General features: G+C 38.4%; 1 long non-coding RNA gene across 1 annotated transcript; it reads left to right on the top strand.

Annotated features, from left to right (window-relative positions):
- Positions 1-4,099: 4,099 nt before the first annotated feature.
- On the top strand, positions 4,100-9,964 carry LOC117671459 (uncharacterized). Its single transcript, XR_004592890.3, has 3 exons — positions 4,100-4,203; positions 5,892-5,996; positions 9,663-9,964. It is a non-coding gene; the product is annotated as an uncharacterized LOC117671459 (long non-coding RNA).
- Positions 9,965-15,575: the final 5,611 nt, after the last annotated feature.

The raw sequence follows: 15,575 nt of genomic DNA on the forward strand, positions 1-15,575 counted from the left end.
TGAAAACATTGAAGTTGCTTTAAAATATGTTTCAATTATTCAGTTTTCCTCAACATCACTGCAGGTAGTCATTGACTTACAATGACAACTGGGAGCAGAATTTTGGCCACCAGTTGTTGCGGTTATAAGTTAAGGCACTCATGTGACCAGGCCCAATTTTGGTTATCCTTTTTATGGCTGTTGCTAAGTGAACCATATGATTGTAGGTCTGAATCATGTGGTCATTAAGCAAAATGGGTGGTTTTTTTGCCAGAAACTGGCAAAAAAAAAAAAAACCCACTGGAAAATGGCAGAAAAAGTGGCAGATCATGATTACATGACTGTGGGATGCTACAACCAATCGTAAATATGATCCAGTTGCCAAGCACCTGAAATGAAGTCATGTGACTGTGGGTTGTGTGCAGATTTTACAATGGCTGGAAGTGTTTTATGGCCCTAATGCATCCTTTCCAAGGTTGTTGAAACTTCAAAAAGTAAAAAAAAGAAAATCTTTAAAATCTGGTCATAAGTCAAGGACAACCTATATATAAAAGAAGCCAGCCAGTATATAATACAATACAGTATAGTACATAGGGCATCCTGTGTCAGTTTTGCAAGCTGCTAAAACAAGGATTGACTTTCTCTCCTGCACACACATTTTCACAATCTGCAGAAATGCAAAATATTTCTCTATGCAATTCAGTCTGGCACTTGCTGTGATAAACCAGAGTGCCAGTTTTGTTTCTCATCATTAACCTTTGAATATTAATCCCTTATACGTATTTGCATACAACTTCCATTTTTACAGAACATTTCAGTAGGGAAATGGGACCTCACTGTTTAATCAGAAGCACAGATTAGTTAATGCAAATAACTTTTGAAGAATGACTAATTAATCAAAGGAGTGGCCCACGGGTGGAGTTGGCAAGAATACGGGCATAACTGTTCTTACGCAGGAGGATGCCATAATGTTATCATGGAGGAAATCCACATTTCTGACCTGATTACTAAGCATGTCACCTCTTGTTCCTGAATTTAATAAGTTGTTTTGTGTACTTCTTTAAAAGGAACAATGAAAGCTAGTCCTAATTTTCAAAGGACTCATTTGGATGCACGCTCTCTTCTTCACACATTTAGGATGTCATTAATTCTGATGTCTTCCTGATTGGAGATAGAGATTTTGACACCAGAAACTTTGACGATCACGGAAAGCTATACGGCTTGAATTGCAGTCCATTTCGTCTTTCTTCGTTCTTCTATTTCTTGTCACAGTAGATCTGTACAGCTTTTTAAGTGCTATTTGAAGATGGGATTTTGTGATGAGAAAGAGTAAGCTACAAAGTGCACAGTGGATATAGAATTTAAAAAGGAGGCATTTGATAAGAATTGGCTCTACTTAAATAAGTCTTTGCAGAAATGCAAGGAAAAGTTCTCAAAAACAGTTGAAGTTGGGTGTGAATGAAGTTCATTTTAAATGCCAGCAGCGAGTCAACAATTGGGGGCTGGATTTGGGAAGCACCAATCACAACTGATTCTATTTTTTTAGTTCAGAAGGAGCACATGTGGTAGCAGGTGATGGGTGAAAAACTGCCTGTATGTGTCTGTTTGCACATGCATACAAATTCTCCACATAAAAGAACACACACACACAAATCTCCTCCCCATGTTGAGCAGATGTTTTGAAGATGATTCATTTTATACGTAGTGGCAGCAATAGGGGTACAGGCAGAGGACAGCTTATACCAGGGAAACTATTGTTGCTATTCCCTCTCAGCTTTTTGGATTTACATTGTAGTGGGTTTCCCTGAGGAATGATATTAAGGAATGAATCCAATAGGAAGTCGAACTGTGGGTTTGGACAGAGGACTTTGTGTGAGAAAAAGTTTGTGTTAGAAAAAGTGGTAGAATTTGTGGTGGTAGCATCAGGGGGTTGGACTAGAAGACCTCAAAGGTCCCTTCCAGCTCCCTTTTGATTGATTGAAATAGCTTACCAAAGACTCAGATGGGATCCTTTAATGTCTCTTTTTAGGGATCCACTTAAGGTAATCAAATAACAACTGACCTTTTCTTTTTAATGTTTGTGCTTTCCTTACTTCTGTCATTTCATTACTTTTTTGCTTTGAAATTAGTAATTTGGACTGTGTTCTTGTTTTTTAAATACAATGAGCTATTTTGACTCTGCAAAAAAAAAAGTCAAGTTGAGATTAAGCACATCTTTGCAGAAGATGTCGAGGTTTGCAAATGGGTGTAGTTTCCTAGTGAATTCTGCTTCTGTATAACTGTCAGGACAAAAGCAGGACTGAGATTTACAGTCAGCGGAATGGTTTCTCACCAGATCTCTCCACCTCTGGCAGGGCAAGCTATGGAAAAAGTGCTGACACATTTTAGTCTTTGCAATTAGGACCAATCTGTGATAAGCCGCTCCATTTGGAACATTTCTACATGTTCACAAGTGATACACAGGAAGGCAGAGAGGACCCAAAAAAAGACAAAATGACACTGGATCAGGCTCCTGCATTGCATAACAGAGCTTTAATCTCCAATCTTTATATAAATATTCAAGTGTTGGGACATGTTGGGAGCCACTCTTTGAGCATCCACCCTTTTCTGGCATGTGGCATAAACCACATGTCAATCACAAGACAGAAATTTCACCTGGCACCCTCTTGTCTTCTTTTCCTGTGATCTCAGGACTGCAATTTGATAATGGGGGGTAAGGGAACAAATACATCTTGACCCTTCCTGGGGCTGTTAGAAAAAGAAAGTCAGAATGGTAATAAAGGCACACCTGCTTCCTTTTACTTCTACTAAAAGATTTGATTAAAAGATGACCTATTTAGAGAGTGAGAAAGAGCGAAAACAATTAGTCTGGGTCATTGTGTCATTGAAGTATTCACTATTGCCGATTTGCCTTCTTCCTCCTGATGGGCTGCAGTGAATATCAAGCAGTAACCATGGACAGCAGCCTTGACATGTTAAGAGGGTGGGCTGGGCTGCAAATGCCTGCAAATAGAAAAAAAAAAAAACACGAGACAGAAACAGCTTTCCTTTGATCCCACCTTTACCTAGCCTGCATCTAGCTTATCTACAGTCCTTCTGATCTGCACAAAAGCTGTCATTTCTGCTATTGAGAAGAAAGCTCCCGTTTATTATTCGGTAATAATCATGATAATTAACAGAGCTTTATTATTCTGCAATTCGCCCTTGACATTCTTGCTGCCCAGGCTCTTCCCAGGAGATCTTGTAGGGTTGTGGGCAAGGAAGGATTGTTTTGCTCTGATCAATTCCAGTTGTATAATTGTATCATTCAAGCAGCATCCTGGAAGAAGGAAAACTTGGTCCGAATTTTAATCCTAATGACATGACACTAAGTGACTGTTTCACCAAGGAGAAGGAAGACTTTTGTTTTGTCTTCCTTGGTTGGAAAGTGTACAGTTGAATCAATACAATTAAATGCCAACCAGAAAAGGATTTTCTATTCAGATTCATTCTTTATACCAAGCTTCATGGAGAGATGGGGCCTTTGTTTACCAGCCTTTTCTATTCCTATCAGTTTGCAGGTAGCATAGTCCATCTAGCTGGAAATTATGTAAGTTGCAGTTCTTCAGATTTCTAGACTAGGTAAAGCTGTGTGAGCAGCATTCATTCTTCAATTCAATAATGATTGTCATCCAAATATCACATAAGAACCTTGCTGGATCAAAATCAAGAAGCACCTCAGCATCTTTTTTTCATCAAGGAAGCATTTGAAGTACTGTAAATATCCAGCTAACATTCATTGCTATTAGAGTCAGTTTGGTGTAGGTTAAGAAACTGGGCTAGAATCTGAGAGGTCCTGAGTTTTAATCCCACACTAGCCACAAAATCAGCTGTGTGCCCCTGGGTACGTTATGGTATATCCTCTCAGCCAGTGGTGAAATCTAAATTTTTTTACTACCAGTTCTGTGGGTGTGGCTTGATGGGTGTGATGTGGCTTGGTGGGCGTGGCAGGGGAAGGATTCTGCAAATCTCCATTCCCTCCCCACTCTGGGGCCAGGCAGAGGTGTTATTTGCCAGTTCTCTGAACTGCTCAAAATTTCCTCTACCGGTTCTCCAGAACCTGTCAGAACCTGCTGGATTTCACCCCTGCTCTCAGCCCTAAGAAGGAGGCAATGGCAAACCACTTCTGAAATCTTGCCAAGAAAACTTCAAGGATTTGTCCAGGAGTCAACAATGATTCAAAAGGTATATTTAATGATATAGTAACCTTGAACATGGTAGTTCCAATTTAATATTGAAGGAAATCATGATTAATTACCCACCCTCTATATGTGCATTTTAAAGGGCTTTTAAAGCAATCTACACTGGTTGCAAGAGTATAAACAGTGGTAATGAATTCCATAAATTAATTACACATTGTGAGAAATATGCCACATCTCTCTGAGTTGTTGTGGGGGAAAGCAGGAAAGAATGCTATATGCTGTCTTGAGCTTTTAAATGAAAAGCAGGGGGAGAGAGAGAGGGAGGGAGAGGGAGGGAGAGGGAGGGAGGGAGAAGGAGAGGGAAAGAGAATGCTTTTATTTATTGGAAAACCTTTTTCCTGATTTCACGTTTAACCTGATTTAATAAAATGATCTGCTTTCTAAACATAGGAATTACTTTCAGTTTATTCTGAGACAGTTCTGAACCAGTCCATTTGTCCCCCACTTCTTTTATCTTTCCAGTCGCCTTTTTAACTCCATTTTTCTCCTTTAAAAAAAATGAGCAGAATTTGATAGGGCTCTTCCTGCTACTCCTTCAAGTGGAGAGACTACAGCAACATCAGTTCCTAAACAGGATGTACGTCCAGGTAAATTTGCCCCATATCGAATAAATGAAAGTCTGTGTGCCATTCCACGTTAAACTGATGAGATGTTGACAGAGGTAACTTGAGAAGATAAAATAGCATTAACTAGGAAAAACATTTAACCTAACATGTGTTCCCGGAATACAAAAATCCCTGGAGCTTTGTCATGATGATGTTCCTGACTGAACATCAATCTTGTTCTCGTTTAACATTTCCTGAATGCCTGCATTTCATAACACTTGCCAGTTAAACTTCTCTATTCCTTCTTTAGGTGAGCACCAATTCTTGCCTCAGGTACAGAGAATAGTGTTTTTCTACTCTAGTGTTCTGTGCAGAGTTACAAGGCCAAAGGAGTAGTTGCTATCCTAACATATCTGGGGAGTTTTAGGCTGAGGAAAATTCCTGCACTCATTCAGCTCCTATAAAAGGGGTCTTCAACCTCCAGGCCATGAACTGGTACTGGTCCCTGGCCTGTTAGGAACTGGAAAACAAAAGGGATGGGCAATAAAGCAAAGCTTCATCTGCACATGTGCAGCATATGGGCTGCATGTCTCCATGGAAGACAATTTTTCTTCTGAAACTGGTCCCTGTGCCGGAAAGGTTGGGGACCGCTGTCCTATAGTACTCCTCCGTTAACATTTGCTGTCAATAAATCCCACCAAGAAATTTGTATTCCTCTTATTTTGACTCAATTCTTGAGCCTGAAGTTTTGAAGCCCTTAAATTTCTATCGCTCCTTGTACTTTTATTTCTGAAATCTCTTGCCAAAGATCAAGGATCTTAATCTTCGTTAAGATATTCTCTGAGATCAGCAGTTTCTGAATATCTCCCATTCTGGAATTTGCTTGTGTCACTCTTCTACTGTATTTCAGCCTCAGCCTCAGACACAAACCAAATCTTCTCTTAACCATGAAGTTGGCACTGCCTCCTCATCCCAATCTGATCTGTTCTGTCTCTCACACATTTATTCGTATCTGAAATTAGGATTCGTTGTTGAGCACCAGTGCATTCATGAGGAATACTGCATTTCCCCCCATCAATTGTTCCATCAGTTTCACAAAGGAGAATTTATGATTTTTTTTTTACAGGAGTGGAGAAATTTGGAGAAGTTCCCAGTTTGTAGGGGATTTCATGAACTTGTTGAATGGGTACGTGAGCAGTGTGTCTTTCCCTGAACAATCATCTCGTAAAAGGTTTGTGATCTTCTGTTCAATATTCAACCCCAAGTGAAAGCATCCTAAAGGAAATCCTTGCAAAAGAGTTTTTCCAGTAACAGGATTATTATCATATCTAGCAGGAATCCTGCTCTTGAGAAATTTCATCTTTAAAAAAAATAGGAGAATTAGCCCACATTTCATTGCCCGTATGTTTGGTGCAGATTTGTTGGTTCATTGTACTTGTCGTTACTTCATGTATTTACACACACACACGCACACATATACCTGTGTCTCTAAATTAGCACCTAGCCTGCAAGTGGAAACTTTTTTTTTACAGTCATTTTTTAAAACTGCTCAGTTTGACCCTTCCAGAGCTTGCCCTGTAACTAAAGATAGTTTATGAAGATATTTAAAGAAACATCACACATAGTATAAATCCTGGCCAGAGAAGAAAAATAGTTACCACTTCACTTTACTATTGCAACAACTCTCCAATCATTTTCTACTTTCCATTAATTTACAATTCTAGATTCACAGGAAGAAACTTGCAGGAACCCATGACTTAAATTGCTTACAAGTCTTTGTTGAGAAATGTTGTGAAAAGACTGTTGTGAGTTTATGGATCTTTTATCCATTGGAACTCTGCTTCCTTGTTGATATTGTCAGAGGATTTCATAAAGTTAGTAAAATAGATCTTACCTGGGGAGAAGCCATGTTGATTTTTCATCAACAAGTCTTGTCTGGATGTAAGTTTATTTTCAGTAATGTCTTCTACCCAGTGGTGAAATGTAAATTTTTTTACTATCATTTCTGTGGGTGTGGCTTGGTGGTGGTGGGGGTAATGTGACTGGATAGGCGTGGCCAACTTTTTTTTTTTTACTTTTAAAACCATTTTTTCTACAACCTCTTCGGCCGAAGAGGTTGTTTAAAAATGCTTTTAAAAGGCTCTGACGATCAGGCAACTCAGCTGGGATCATGCCGCACGATCATCAAAGGCTTTTTTTTTAACTTTTAAAAGCATTTTTTTCTGCCAAAGAGGTTGTAGAAAAAATGCTTTTAAAAATAATTTTAAAAAGCCTCTGATGATTGCGCAGCTCAGCTGAGCATGGGGGGGGCAGGGATTTTTGCTACCGGTTCTCCGAACCACCGGCCTCCATCGCTACTGGATTGGGTGATCCGATCCGAACCAGGAGCATTTCACCCCTGATTCTACCTATGTACAGGTAGTCTTCAACTCACAACGGTTCATTTAGTGACTGTTCAAAGTTACAAAGGCACTGAAAAAATGACTTATGACCATTTTTCACACTTATGACCTTTGTAGCATCCCCATGATCACATGATCAAAATTCAGACGCTTGGCAATTGACTCATGTTCATGATGGTTGAGGTGTCCTGGGCTCACCTTTTGTGACCTTTTGACAAGCAAAATCTATGGGGAAGTCAGATTTATTTAACAACAGCGTTACTAACTTTAACAACTGCAGTGATTCAGTTTATAACTGTGGCAAAAGAGGTCATAAAACAGGGCAAAATTCAATAACTGTCTTGTTAGCAACAGAAATTTTGAGCTCAATTGTGATCATGTCAAGGACTAACTGTATTTCAAATAGGTACCTTTCAGCTCCAGTCCAGGAGCCCTCAAGTAGTCGCATTCATGACAAACCATTTTATACCAAATTTATATTTCACTGATAAAGAAATAAAGAGAGACTAGTATAGATCTATTTCAAGCTATTTAGCTCTCATCAGCTAGCCATACCCTTACTTGGATTTGAACTTGGGCTGCCTGCATGTTAGGCAGTTTTATTAACCTCTAAGCCACAAGTTCTCCTCCCTTCATCAGCTTGAGCCAGGGGAGAGATTAAGTGTTTTTCTATCGAGACACCTAGTCTAACCCAGCATATGGGAGGGAGCATACTACATGAAGGTGAAGGGAGGAGAACTTGTGGCTCAGAGGTTAATACAACTGCCTAACATGCAGGCATCCCAAGTTTGAATCCAAGTAAGGGCATGGCTAGCTGGTGAGAACTAAATAGCTTGAAATAGATCTATACTAGTCTCCCTTTATTTCTTTATCAGCAAAATATAAATTATCTATATCATCTATATTTATATCTATACAAAATTTATATTTGCTGATAAAGAAATAAAGGGAGACTTTATCAGCAAATATAAATTTGATATAAAATGGTTTGTTGTGAATGCGACTGCTTGAGGGCTCCTGGATTGGAGCTGAAAGGCGAAAGGGAAGCAGTATACTCCTTCCCATATTGGGGTAGACCAGGTGCTTCAACAGAAAAACACTTTATATATATATTGAAACAGATCTATACTAGTCTCCCTTTATTACTTTATCAGCAAAATATAAATTTTATATATATAAAATTTACATACACATATACTCCTATATATATATATATTCTTGGTAAGCAGTATAGTCATATATATGTGTGTGTGTATACACACACACACACATATAACTACACTGCTTACCTCCAGTACTCTGGCAAGAAAATTGACTTTATTGATAACTTGCATATTTTGGCTAAAATAGCAGCAGTTTCATGTTAGAATTATTTCTTGAATGGCAGCCAACTGGCCATGATGACTTGTTAATTTTTAATGTGCAATTATCTCTACATTTTGTTCCATTGTTACGATTATTTGACACAGCTCTTCACAGTTAGCTCTTCTCCAATGCCACCGCGCCCCAAAAAATTTGGTTTGTATTTGATTATATATCCAACTTCTTCCCACAGTGAAGACAGAGGCAAAGTATTTATTTCACTCTGTGGTGATTTATTAGTCCTCTTTCGATGCTGTTCTCAACATACACTGTTTAAAGATTGTATTATCTCCCTGGACGTTTTCTTACTCTTGACTGAAGAAATGTTTTCATCTATACCTTTAAACATTTTGCTCCTCAAATTTCTTCTATTTTTATCATTCCAAAGTTTGTTTTCCTTCCCCCCATTTCTATATGATTTCCACATTTTAAAGGAAGACTTATCACGTGTTACACTGGTATTTAATTATTTGGCAATTTTCTGAATTTTCTGTTGCGTAAATGTTGAATTTCTCATCTTCTTCATCCTTCACAACTTCTATCAGTGATTTGGCTAAACAGTACTATTTATCTTTTGGTTCATAATTATTTTAGATTATCACATTTGTCTCTTGCACCCATTCTCCTTCTCCACTGAGATTATATTTTAAATGTGTAACTTTTAAATAAACCTAAAATATAACATTTTTTTTAAAAAAAATGTAACTCAGTGAAAATTCTTGGCCAGTTTCTGAATGTCTCTTGCAGCAATCTTCAAATCTCTTGTCTTCTATCATAATCTATCTAGCATGTTGCTGTGCAAATAATACTTATTTTTCTAGCCACACTGATTATGATACATCTATGCTTAAGATGTGACAGACTTTTCTGACCACTTTCAGACTATGTACAAACACTTGGAAGGATTGTCAGGCTGTTCTGCCACTTCGATCATTCTAGTCATAGAATTGGACTTCTCCCTTCTTGTGACCTTCACTTATCCAGCTCCATTAGTCTCAAGTAGCCAAGAAATTTTTGTTCCCAAAACAATTCTCCCTCCTTCCTTGCTTCATTTATAGTTTGGAGTGGTCTTTAAGAACAATTCCCTAATTAATTTCAGAATGATCCCTCCTTAAAACTTGCCTTTTTTTCAGACAAATGAAGGAGAGGGAAAAAAGAAAAAAAAAACAAGAAGGACTTGGTGAAGAATTTCCCTAAACTGGATCTTCTACAGACATGCGTGCAATTTACCTCCCAAAATTCCCAGTCAGCACAGTCATTGTTGAGAATGCTGGGAAATGAAATCAGCATATCAGAAGAGCGTCCAAGTTGAGAAAAGCTTGGTATAAAAAATAGCCGGAGCTATGAAAACTTCATGTTTTTCACAGGACTTTAAATTTTCCATCAGGAAAAAATGGAATTGTGCTTAAAAGAAATAAATAAGTTTTTACCAGTTTCTGCACTAAATTTATCTTGCCCTGTTATGCATAATAACTTAAACTCACGAAGAACTGTATATGCTTTAAATCAAGATTCTTGAATATACTTCTGATGTTTGAAAGCTTCATTTAGAAGCTATTGTATATTGAATTAATACTACTTGGCTATTGAAAACACATGCAATGAGTGTTAACAACAAAGTCATACATTTGGAGCTTCCCCATCCCTGTCCCATTGAGACCAGATTCTTTGACTCTTGCTCTCCCATACAGTCACCCCTCTCTTGGCTTCTGTCAAAGTCCCAATTAGTTTGTTGGACTGAGCCATTCCTCCCACAGAACGCTAATCTGAACAAAACATGTTTGTAATGATCAGCTAATACATCTACAGAACATAGTCTTGTTTGAATAAGTACAGATGTGCATGCCAAAGAAATAAATACCAGCTCATTAGTAATAATATGTTAGTTGCTGGGGGTCAATTATTGTAAATTTGAAACAGCTTTCTGGAAGGGTACATTTAAAAACATAAAACTTAAGAGAACTGAAATGTAGTTAGTTTGTTCTCCAATGTAGGGCAGAACTTGATATAGCAATAAACATGGTGTTTTCACTATAACTGCTGTCCAGTTTGTCTTCTCCATAATATCCAGCAAACCTGTCTGGAATACATTCTGGTTAGCAACAATCAATTGCCATTGATTATTGCTAACAAGAGTGTTATCAACAAAAGGATGGCAAGGAGAAGGTAAAAACATGTTGGTGTGGGTAGAAACTCTCCCATGTGTTTATTACAATAAAATATTTCATTTGAAGGATAATCCTGAGGAAGACATTTCTCATGCAATACAGAATTGAAGTGACATAAAGTTACTAGGCTGGTACACAGGATAGTCATGATTCATTTTATCCAAAACTTGTCATTCCTAGCTAGGAAAAGGATCTTGGACATAAGGAGAAGGTTCGCAAACAATGCCACCACCTCATTGCAATTCACCAGTTGAGACTGTTAGGAGAAGGAAGGGACCCAGTAATTCAGCAAATTCTCTAATTATGTTTACATTTTTCAGTAATAATAATAAATTTATTTACGGTCACAGACCAAAATGCAAGCATAGCTACAGAAAAACATAGGAAAAAGAACATCACGAACAGCCGGCCACCGGAAGCCCTGGCCGAGAGGGACCACAGCGCTCTCCTCTAATGGTTACGGCTCTTAGAAAAAATTTTGAGATCTGAGAGGTAGTGTATGAGGAGCCATCCCCTAAACAATACAAGGCCAAATCACTATCATTGGGCCCACAGAAATCTGTCTCTAAGAGAGACATCAAATTAGTCCTGGCTACGTTGTACATGGGGCAGTGTAAAAGGACATGCTCCACAGTCTCAACCTCCGCTCTACCACAGGGACATAGCCGCTCGCCCCTCGGAAGCCTCTTGAATCGACCGTCCAGCAATGCTGAAGGCAAGACATTAAAACGAGCAAGGGAGAAGACTCTTCTATACTTAGGGATGGTTAGAGTATAGAAATATGAGGCCATCCTCAGTCCAAAATTATTAAGTTGGCTGAAGACCAGAGGGGAGCAGGTTTTATTAGCTCTAGCTCTCAGATATTGTAAGTCTAAGTCCACAAGCCATTGGGCTACCCTAAATTGGGCGTCTTTAAGGCCATATTCTCCTATGGCATCCCCCGAAAAACCTAACAGGTGGAGTTTCTTCATCAGATCCCTCTCCCATCGAGACGTATAGGGGTCAGCTAACACCAGGGAAAGGTAGCTGCCAAGGGCTGCCAAAAAGAGTGCCCGAAACCACCATTTAAAGGTGTTGATCCACGCCATGCATTCGACTGATCGAATGCCCAGTTCCAGATACATCGGAGCAAAGCCAACACAGGGAGGGAGACCCAAAAGTTTCCTTTAAAAAGCAGCCTGGGTTCTTTCAATACACTCCTTGAAGCCCTGTATCCATATAGGAATTCCGTAAAGAATTTAGGCCAAGGTTTTGGCTTTGTAAATACGCAGAGCAGAAGGAATAAATTGGCCACCTTGGGTATAGAAAAATCTTAAAATCTGCTGATGGCTACAAAAAGCTGAATTCAGCACCTGGGTTCAGTGTCTAGTCCAAGCACCAGTGTTCTGAAAATGTATACCTAAATACTTAAAATGGGAAACCTGCTTAACAGCATTACCCTTAATAGCCCAGTTGTGTAACTTCCGGGCTCTAGAGAACACAAAGACTTTTGATTTGTCATAGTTAATGGACAAGTGATTCTCAGCACAGTAGGACCCAAATGCAGAGAGAAGCCTTTTCAGGCCAAGCCTCGTCAGTGATAGGAGGACCGCGTCATCAGCATAAAGGAGAAGCGGGATCTTCGTTGTTGACAGCTTTGGGGTGTGAGACTCAATACGTCCAATATAAGAGGCCAAATCAGATAAGAATAGGTTAAACAAAAGAGGAGCCAGGAGACAGCCCTGCCTTACTCCACTCTTTATCGGGATGGGGTTAGAGAGTTCTCCCTGCAAACTACACCTGACCTGACTAGAAGTCTGATTATATAGGGATCTAATTAGGAACAACAGACGTCTGTCGATGGAGCTTTTGAGCAATTTTGTCCACAACAATTCCCTTGGGATTGAATCAAACGCTGCCTTTAGATCGATAAAAGCAGTAAAAAGTTTACCACCTGGTATGGTGGCATATTTGTCAACCAGGTGCGCTAGGACAAAGCAGTGGTCCAATGTGGCACAGCCTGCTTTAAACCCAATCTGTTCAGCACCAATAATGTTGGACTCCTCGACTTTTTCAGTATATTTGGAACATTATGTGAAGTCCTGGTAATTCTATCGTTTTAAAAGAAAAAAAACGAGAGAGAAGATAGTGTGGAAGATTTAAATTGATGGATGTGCAGCTTCTACACTGGACAAAGTTGGTATGAAAATATCAAATGATCGATGCATTAGACTTGTTTCTTCCGATCTGATGGTTTCCAGATGTGTTCGATTTTCATTCAAAATTGTACAATGAATTTACTTCTTATTTAAACTCAATGTTTGTAAATGTTTTCTGGCTGCGAAGCACCTAAATTTCAACCACATGACTACAGAGACACTGCGATGGCCGTAAACTTACGTTTCAGTGTCGTTGTAACTTTCAATGGTCGCTAAACATTGCTGTTGTTAAATGAGGACTACCTGTATATTCAAAGGTATATTTTCAAGGATAAAAGAAAAGCCTTCATCAGCCCTCTGTGTGGAAGAGGATAGCATCTTTAGGAGAGATAATAATTCAGGCCCCAGCTTTCTTGTAGCTCAGCTCTTTTCCTTTTGTGGTCCTGGAGACGTACTGCCTGTTGAAATTCTTTCACAAAGTTGAGAACAGAGAAAAGAGCTTGAAAATGTTTCTCTGGGGAAGATAAACTCTTTCAAGAATTTCTCAAAGACATGAGTCTCTCTTAGTAAGAAAATGCTGGTCCTGCCCATGTTTATAATGCAACATTCTCTCAGCAACTACAGCAATTTCCTCCTTGCAAATTAAGGATGTTTCTGCATACATCGCAGCTACGACCCTGATGATTTAAATCAGAACGCATCTACATTTTTTAAAAAAGTAGTACATACAGTTTTTGTATACTCTAAACCAGAAGCAAGTTACCACATTTGAGAGATGAGAGCAAAACAAGGAAATGAACATTGGTTGGCAGGTTCAAACAAGGCTTGAAGGAACTTATTTGCTTGCATTTGGTTGGGTTGTCAACAGCCTGGAAATAGTTGGTCTGGTTTTGGTGGGCAAAAATGAGGACAAGAAACATCCCATGACAGAGATCACCTACTTACCTACCTACCAACCTGCCCTCCATTGAGGACCTGTATACTGCACAAGTCAAAAAGAGGGCTGAGAAAATATCTACAGACTCCTTGCATCCTGGACATCCTTGTTTCAACTCCTACCCTCAAAACAACGCTATAGAGCACTGCACACCAAAACAACTAGACACAAGAACAGTTTTTTCCCAAACACCATCACTCTGCTAAACAAACAATTCCCTCAACACTGTCAAACTATGTACTAAGTCTGCACTACTGTTAATCTTCTCATCTTCTCATCGTTCCCTACACCCATCTCCTTCCACTTATGACTGTATGACTGTAATTTTGTTGCTTGTATCCTTATGATTTATATTGATATTGTTTCCTGATTGCTTATTTGTACCCTATGACTATCATTAAGTGTTGTATCTTATGATTCTTGATGAACATATCTTTTCTTTTATGTACATTGAGAGCGTATGTACCAAGACAAATTCCTTGTGTGTCCAATCACACTTGGCCAATAAAAAAAAATTATTTCTATTTCTATTTCTATTTCTATTTCTTTTCTATTCTTTTCTATTCTATTCTATCCTATCCTATCCTATCCTATCCTATCCTATCCTATCCTATCCTATCCTATCCTATCCTATCCTATCCTATACTATACTATACTATACTATACTATACTATACTATACTATACTATACTTATATCTACAAATCTAGGTGATAGTAAAGACAGAAAATAACCCCTAGTATAAATAAAGATAGTTCGTATAGGTAGCATGTGAACTGACCTTACTATCAGAACACTGTGCTGTTTCTTCTAGGATGAAATTGTGTTTCTTTCTCTGCCATGCACAATTAAAATGAAAAGGTTTCAGACTTAATTTTATTGTTCAAATAAGACTGTGAGTCTTTCATGATTCATTCCCTCATGGATATTTTTCTGGTAAGTAGATGGAAGAAGCAAATATGTGAGGCAGATTTCAATGTTGATAGTATCTGGACATGTAAACTTCCATGGATAAGTGTGGCAACTATGGGGAAAACTTCATTTAGAAAAATCCAAAGATATAATCAGCTTTTGAGAAACAGCCTGTAAATGCAAAAACATTTCTCCCTGAAGCCACAGTTTACTTTCAACTTAATTAGTCCTGATTTGTTAGAAGAGCATTTTTTCTCCACAGGAAAGTATTTTGGATTCTTTGCATCCCCCTTTTTAAAAAAATATAGTAGCATATTTATGTTTAGCATTTTTTATATTTTGCAAAAAAAAATCCATTACTCAACCCTATTAGTAAAAGAGTGACATCATTTTGAATGGCATGCATTGAACGGCATGTATAGTTTCAGGCTATACAATTTCCTTTTTTTTTTATTACTCAGCGAGGCATCACAATTTGCCATCAGCTCAAAAAGTCATCTGCCTATAGCATGAATTCTGGAGGCAGCTGGGTTATGTATCATAATTTAATCATCCTTGGATGTTTTCAAGGCATGACTGAGGCATGTGGTCTTGATATGCATCAGAAAAATGTGCCAATAGGTATATTTTTTAGCTTCCCAATGTTGCAATTCCTGAATGGTGCATATTATGAAATAGCATCAGAATTCTGAACAAGAATCAACAAAGTGCACGAATTCACAGAAGTATGCTGACTTCATGCAGACTTGATGACAAAACAAGCATTTAGAGCACAGTATTGTCTCTAGCCTTCCTTTTTCTCAGATTGGGAAATCTGCATTCCAGGATGAAAACCAGAATAGAATAGAATAGAATAGAATAGAATAGAATAGAATAGAATAGAATAGAATAG

This window comes from Pantherophis guttatus, chromosome 1, assembly GCF_059756535.1.
Source record: "Pantherophis guttatus breed Tessera chromosome 1, ASM5975653v1, whole genome shotgun sequence".
In the NCBI taxonomy this organism is placed as follows: domain Eukaryota; kingdom Metazoa; phylum Chordata; class Lepidosauria; order Squamata; family Colubridae; genus Pantherophis; species Pantherophis guttatus.